General features: G+C 41.9%; 1 pseudogene; it reads right to left on the bottom strand.

Moving 5' to 3' along the window:
• Nucleotides 1-4,741: 4,741 nt before the first annotated feature.
• LOC112395094 (dolichyl pyrophosphate Man9GlcNAc2 alpha-1,3-glucosyltransferase-like) lies at nt 4,742-7,080 on the bottom strand (annotated as a pseudogene).
• Nucleotides 7,081-8,263: the final 1,183 nt, after the last annotated feature.

The following is an 8,263-nucleotide window of genomic DNA, read 5'->3' as shown; positions in this document are numbered from 1 at the left end:
AGAGGGAGAATTCTCTCTCTCCCTGTCTTATTCTGAGTGCCAGGGCCCGATTGGTCAGACCCAAGAGGAGTCATGATGACTCACAATGACTCTCAGAACTTTCTGACCACATACCATGGATGCCACCACCTAGATTGTCTCAAGGCTAAACAGTGAGTGACTGAGAGGTGCTGGAAAAGGGGCAAATGCTACCCATATTTGGGTACCATCTTCATATCTGTTCCCTGGAGGGGATACTCATTTCTCTTGGCCTCAGAGATCTTCCATGGCTCAGTCAAAATCTCTCTATTAAAACATCTCCTGTAGACGTAAGAGGGAGGAGATATGGTGATATACGTATATGTATAGCTGATTCACTTTGTTATACATCAGAAACTAACACACCATTGTAAAACAATTATACTCCAATAAAGATGTTAAAAAAAAAAAGTCTCCTGTGTGAGGAGTTAGCAACACCCATTGCATATCAATAGGTCCACTGGGCAACATTCAGCAGTTTTGGCCTCAAGTTCCAAACAGGAACTTAGCCCCAGGTAGAATTTTCTGTTTCCTTCTCAATCTCTGGATACAGCCTTGTCCACAACTCTGAAATTACTTTAATAACACACAATTCAGAAGTGGGGTGTTTACTTGTAGAAATTTTGGCTGTGAGTAACCATACTTCTCAAGCCACATTACCTCGCAGGTCTCTCCTATATAGTTAACGTTAATGAGTGATCCTAGTGGCTATTGTCTATCAGTAGGACATGGATTCTCACAGGCTATAAGAGGGGTAATGGTGAGGACAGGGCTTTGTTGTTAGTGGTGGGGTTTTTTTTCTATTATTAGTGCTGTCCTAAGAGTCTAACATGACTATTATGATGAAATTTAACATATTCCTACACTGGTGACCCTACTGTGGTCAATCTTATATGACAACTGAAGAAAGTTGAGGCATGGAGGTCTATGAGATGGACCCAGGTCAAACACTCCCTTCCTTGAGTGGCAGAGAAGGCTCAGGCATCCAGATTTCCTCCCATTCCATATAGAACCATGGAAAAATCACTAAGATACTGTGTTCAGTGTCTAAAAGAAATTAGAGAGGCATGAGAACTGTTGTTAGTGTACAGTATTTTATTAACAAAAGGAAGTGGCAAAACTGACTTTTTCTTTTTTTTTTTTGCGGTACGCGGGCCTCTCACTGTTGTGGCCTCTCCCGCTGCGGAGCACAGGCTCCGGACGCGCAGGCTCAGTGGCCATGGCTCACGGGCCCAGCCGCTCTGCGGCATGTGGGATCTTCCCGGACCGGGGCTCGAACCCGTGTCCCCTTCATCGGCAGGCGGGCTCTCAACCACTGCCCCACCAGGGAAGCCCTATCTTTTTCTTAAGGGTTTGCCTTCCTGGAAAAACCAAGGCAAGTAGATCAGGAAAGCTTGGTTGACATAAGTTAAGCACATAAAAAATAAATAAATTTTGCATACTCTTCTAATAATTAGGAAATATAATAGAAATAAAATATGTTCAAAATATCCCAAGCATTGTAAAACACCTATAGATATAATTAACTTTTAAAAAAACATAGGGAAAATATACATGAAACTTTTTATGACCTTCCTGTTTGGACACTAAAATAATATTTTAAAATAACTTTCTTTTGGAAAGGAAGACTAATTTTTGGAATGGTGTCAATTATTCTCTAAATTAATCTATGAATTCAGTGCAATCCAAGTCATAAATTACAACAGGATTTTGATTGTGTATGTGGAACTGGAGGACTAGATTATAAAATTACCTTGAAGAGAAAATGTGAGGGATTAGTCCGGGGGCGGGGGGGAGGTGTCATACTATATATTAAAATTTATAGAATTAGTAATTGAAACAGGAATTGGTTAAGTATGTCAATGGAACAAAATAGAGATTCTAAAAATAATTTCATATATATGTGGGAATCAAAGAAATGATAAAGCTGGCATTTCAAATCAGATGTTGCCTCAAGGCAATATCTTGTGATCAAATGTGTGTGTGTGTGTGTGTCTACACATGGACACGTGTGTGTTAGGGAGATGGAAATGCAGAGGGGCTTCTGGGGCCACTTGGTATTTTTCCTACAGGTAATTCTGGATTCCATCATCTTTCACAGGTTTTCTCAGTCGTGCTGTCTCCCTGAAGCCATTTGTGGCATCAACCAGTCATGGATAAAGAAGCCTCTGAAATCAGTCCCAGGACGCCCACACCCATCATGAGAAGGATGGCAGATGAATACCTAAAACCCGCCCTGGCCTCCAAAAACATGCTGATCTTTTTACTTGGTAGGCAACTGGGGAGGCACAGAAATGATGAGGAGCTGACAAAGTGGCTGTGGACGCTGACACAAAAAACACCAGGGCGCGGGTTTCCCTGGTGGCTAAAAAAAAAAAAAAAAAAAAAAGAACAAAAAGAACACCAGGGTGGAGTTGGCCTTTACCTAAAAGTCATGTGACTTACCCACCTTATAATCCTCGAGGATTATGAAAAATCCAAGAAAATGGTGTGGATCAATAAGTCTTTCCCTGATGTAACCTTAAAATTGAAGCTGTTTCCACGTTTTTTGGTTTGATGTGTTATTTGTTCATGTGCCATCTGTACTTCTGACCCTTCTCCATGCTACCCGAAGGCCACAAACATGTGAACTTTGGCTACTCACCTTTGGAGAATGTTTACTCACATAGAGTCTGGGGGATTTGGAGTCAAGAGGGGCCCTCTTGAGAGAAGCTGGAAAAGCTGCTGCGTTTACAAGTGGAAAGTGCCCTGATTTACTAGGGTAATTAGGGCTTCAAGAAGGCCGCTTGGGGGTCTTGATTTGTCTCCCTTGAGGTTTGAGAGAGACAGTGGGAAGAAGTCAGAGTCAAAAATAAATTTAAAATGGGAGTGACTGGGAAGGTAGGGGGAGTTCTCCCCTGTGTGGAGGCTATGTGTTGGGGAACTACAGGGACTCAAGGCCCAGAGATGTGGTCTCCAAAGTAGCCATGAAACACCTCAGCAAGGGACAAAATTTAAATAGTCAGATTTAAACAGCTGCTAAACTGCATCCAGATAGGGAGATCGGTTGTGACTCTGACCTCTGGTTCCTCCCTGTGCTCAACAGACCCTGGGGGACAAGTGGTTGCAAAAGGGGAGGGAAGCAAATGCTGGCTGATTCCCAGTGGAAGCATCATACCGCACCTTGCTCCCCTTTCCTACTGCAGGCTTCAGCCTGGGCCAGGCCTGAACTGGGGGAAGGGAGAGGCTTTGCCACTGAAAGAAGGTTAGAGTTGTCATTATTACCTTGAACAAGACATACAAACTACTGAACACTGATCATGTGGAATACTAAGGTCACCAAAGACCTGGTAGTGATCAAAAAAGTCATGAGGCTGACGCTGGGATTGATGAGGGGGACCAGAGAAGGAAGAACCCAGTAGACTGGAGTTGGCTGAGGCATTGGGAAGGGTTAGAGAACAAAATTATTGTTTTTTTTAATGGGAAAATGATAGTTTTATCACAGAGACTAAAGAAAACACATCTTTACATAAGAAACAACAACATGAATATAATAGATTATTTTACCAATTGAATACTGTAGTAAAGATGGGCCTCGGCTAATTAGAGTGATACAGAATTAACAGAGCCAAGTTAACGGGAAGCATGGCATGAATCAATGCTTATGGCAGTGGTAACCTTGAACCATGTCATAACAAAAAAAGAACAGAAGGATGGAATAAGGCCATTTAACATAAACAGAATGACCCTAGAAGTTTAGAACTAATGATCATGAGAAATTAAAAATCCTTCACTCAAACCACTTAGATTTAGTTATTTATTTATTTATTTTTAACATCTTTATTGGAGTATAATTGCTTTACAATGGTGTGTTAGTTTCTGCTTTATAACAAAGTGAATCAGCTATACATATACATATATCCCCATACCTCCTCCCTCTTGCCTCTCCCTCCCACCCTCCCTATCCCACCCCTCTAGGTGGTCACAAAGCACTGAGCTGATCTCCCTGTGCTATGCGGCTGCTTCCCGCTAGCTATTTATTTTACATTTGGTTGTGTATATATGTCAATGCTACTCTCTCACTTCGTCCCAGCTTACCCTTCCCCCTCCCCATGTCCTCAAGTCCATTCTCTACATCTGCGTCTTTATTTCTGTCCTGACCCTAGGTTCTTCAGAAACATTTTTTTTAAGATTCCATATATATGTGTTAGCATACGGTATTTGTTTTTCTCTTTCTGACTTACTCCACTCTGTATGAGAGATTCTAGGTCCATCCACCTCACTACAAATAACTGAATTTCATTTCTTTTTATGGCTGAGTAATATTCCATTGTATATACGTGCCACATCTTCTTTATTCATCTGTCGATGGACACTTAGGTTGCTTCCATGTCCTGGCTATTGTAAATAGAGCTGCAGTGAACATTGAAACCACTTAGATTTAGATTCAGGAAAATTCATTTAATTGCGTTCATATATGTCAGCATTCTTGGAAACAGAACAAGATTAATTTCTGCTTTGTAAAAATACAATAGGTCTTGGCCACTCAAGAGTTAGAAAATAAAAGCCTCCATTGGGCTTTGGTCTCCATATGTATTTATTTTGTGTAGACAACAATGACTTTTCACCATTTCCTTTCCAATAATTCCATGATTCTCAAAATGATAATTTCATTCTTTCATAGTAAAAAGTTCACCAAACCTTTTAGTACTGTTAACATTTTCACATCTGTTTGGGGATATAGCTAGTTGATTTTCTTCTGATTTCTTCCATTTTTGGAATCCCACATGACTGTAATGTTAAAGTATACCAAGAAGAATAGGAAGTTCAATCAGGAGACAAACACACCAATACAGACAAGAAGTCCGGTAATGTCTGAAGAGGATCCAGTGTGACAGTCATCAGTGTCACAAGGACCATAGTGATTGTTGAGATAAGAAACAAACGTTGCATAATTCTGGGAAGAAATGTAAAAACATGGAAGATATTTCCTAACAGAAATGGAAAAGGATTTCAACTGCAGTTCTTCTTCAGAAGTCTTTTCAAATATTGAAAAGGAAGTTGCACAAGCTATAAAAAATGCCATTATTGTCACAACTGTGGGTATCAGGAGTTCATCCTTCAATAGAAGAGGTAGCTTTGTAAATGTTGACACAAGTAAAAACCAAGCAGACATGAAAGGACGCTCACTTAACACCAGGCAGACTGGTAATGATACCAAGAGAATGGATTTTCCATGTACTTGAAAAGAAAATTTAAAGAATGATAGTGCACAGCCAACTAGAGTAAATTTGAATCCTTTGGGAGAGGGCTGAAGTGTTCATTTTACATACAGGAAGCAGGCTGAAAAATGTAAAACAAAAGCTGATTATTATGTGGATGTGATGTGGCAGAATATCCTTGATGTTCAGAAAGACACTGAAGCCGCACCAGATATTGGCTCATTTATCCTCAAGTAATCCACGATCACCTGGAAAGAGTCTTCTCAGAACTTGCAGGGTTTGTTCCCTTTCTGTAAAGGATGACAGCCAGCAGAGAATGAAGGAAGCCACAACAGTACAAGCTAGCTTAATTAACAAACCAAATCCCTTTCCTTTGAGGCCTTTTTAAAAAACACTTTCCAGGTTAAAAAAAGACGCAAGAGGGAAGAGATATGGGAACATATGTATATGTATAACTGATTCACTTTGTTATAAAGCAGAAACTAACACACCATTGTAAAGCAATTATACCCCAATAAAGATGTTAAAAAAAAAGGTAAGGGGTGGTAAAATTTTCAACTGTTTATAATTTATAGCTAAGCAAAATGACAGTGACCCTAGCACATTCCAGTCACAAGATACTCCAAGAATACCACACAAAGCAAAGCCAAGACTCACAGAATTATACTGAAAATGTCCATAGTTGATTAGAATGAGGCCTGGGCACAGCGATATGCATAGTGCATTAGCAATCTTTTTCTTACTTGAGATTTCTTTTAAACAACAACAGTACAAAACCACTCCAGGTATGTCAATCAGCCAATCAGCAATTAACACAGTTGTACATATCCAGAGTTTATCTCCGGGTGCTGGGAAGATGGCGGAAGAGTAAGACGCGGAGATCACCTTCCTCCCCACTGATACACCAGAAATACATCTACACGTGGAACAACTCCTACAGAACACCTACTGAATGCTGGCAGAAGACCTCAGACCTCCCAAAAGGCAAGAAACTCGCCACGTACCTGGGTAGGGCCAAAGAAAAAACAGAGACAAAAGAATAGAGACGGCACCTGCACCAGTGAGAGGGAGCTGTGAAGGAGGGAAAGTTTCCACACACTAAGAAGTCCCCTCGCGGGCGGAGACTGCGGGATGCGGAGCGGGGGAGCTTCGGAGCCGCGGAGGAGAGCACAGCAACAGGGTTGCGGAGGGCAAAGCGGGGAGATTCGCACACAGAGGATCAGGGCTGACCGGCACGCACCAGCCCGAGAGGCTTGTCTCTGCTGCCGCCACCAAGGGGCCTGTGTGCGAGCATAGGTCACTATCCTCACCTCCCTTCTGGGGAGCCTGTGCAGCCTGCCACAGCCACGTTTCCGGGATCCAGGGACAACGGCCCAGGGAGAACGCACCACGCGCCACACGCTGGTGCAACGTCACGCCGGCCTCTGCCGCCGCAGATAGGGAGACGCAAGAGGGAAGAGATATGGGAACATATGTATATGTATAACTGATTCACTTTGTTATAAAGCAGAAACTAACACACCATTGTAAAGCAATTATACCCCAATAAGGATGTTAAAAAAAAAAAGAGTTTATCTCCTATCCACGTGATATATAGAGAGCAATCTAGTCTGGATTTATAAATTCTGCCATATATGCATCTGAAAGACAACAATAAGCTTAAGGAGTGAATAATCAAATCCCCAATACTGTACCTTTTTATCACTGCTGTTAAAATTCCCTTGTTTGGTAAATTATAAGTAATTTCTTTCCAGTGTCTCTCTGCTGCATAGCCACCAAACATAGGAGGTTTTCCAGTGCTAGATGACCGGTTTATTGTAAAAGGATATAGCGCAGGAACAGCCAGATGGAAGAGATGCATAGTGCCAGGTATGAGGAAAGGACACAGAGCTTCCACGCTCTCGCCAGGCGCACCACTCTCCCTGCATCTCCTCGTGCCCACCAACCTGGGAGCTTCAAAATTATTGGGTTTTGACTCCTGCTTGTTCTTCGTAAGGCTTCCACAGACATGAGAATGGCAAAGCCCAAATTCAGGATAGTGTTTACGTGAGGGACAAATGCAGTCACTGTGTTTGAAGTTTTATTTCCTTAGCTGGGAGGTGAATATACAGACATTCCTTATACTGTTTCCCATACATTCCATACATTTTCATATTCCTGCTATACTTCATCAATAGAGAAAAAGAAAAAGGGAGATAATGAGGCAAGCAGGAACGCCCAAGAGTAAAATAATGGTATAGAGTATATCTTTCAAATATTGGTGGAAAATAACTTGGAGCCTAGAATTCTACTTCCAGCTAAACATTGGAGTGTCAGGGTGAGTTAAATGCATTTTTAATACATGAGGTGTCTTTGTGTTTCCAGGAAGCAGACGCTGAGACAGACCCGTGAATATAAATAGCTTACTTGAGAGGGAATCCCAGGGAGCAGTGGTATGGGTGTGGGGAAATGAGCCTTAGAAGGAAGGCAGCCAGTTAAGGGGAATGATCTAGGAGGTGAGAGCTGTGGGTAACTGGAGCTTATTCAGAGAGGGGGGACTATGGGAGACTGTGTAGAATGCACCTCAAATCCATCTCAAGTATGGGACAAGGAAGCTGGCGTATGTAGCCACCAAAACCCCAACTATTATTTAATAAAGCTACTTCCAGGGGTAATAAATCTCTCGCACTTCCGGCTGGCTTTGGGTCATGTCCAGCTTGTGCCAAGGGTGAGGGAAAAAACCCTAATGCAGAAAGTCATGGGTGGTTGTAGAAAGCAGTTTAGTGGGTGTAGAGGTGAGACCTGGCTCTGAGGAGTCAGAATCTTTTTGGCATTGTCTGCAATACTCTACCCACTGTTTGTGTGAAATTTTCAATAAACTGGAATTACATTTCCTCTCTCAGTCTGATCATGTATTAAACATCGTACCAATTAGCATAGTTTGTTGAAAATTGGTTTCAGGAACCCTAGTCCCAGAGAATTGTGAGATCACTTTTCAGCTGCCTAAGAAATGTTTGCATTGCAGACCTTAAAATCTTCTAGAGAAAAAGAGAGCAAGACCTCTG

This window comes from Neophocaena asiaeorientalis, unplaced genomic scaffold (assembly GCF_003031525.2).
Source record: "Neophocaena asiaeorientalis asiaeorientalis breed wild unplaced genomic scaffold, Neophocaena_asiaeorientalis_V1.1 scaffold1000, whole genome shotgun sequence".
Classification (NCBI taxonomy): Eukaryota; Metazoa; Chordata; class Mammalia; order Artiodactyla; family Phocoenidae; genus Neophocaena; species Neophocaena asiaeorientalis.
The sequence above is the reverse complement of the archived record's forward strand: the minus strand, read 5'-3'. Positions and strand labels throughout refer to the sequence as shown.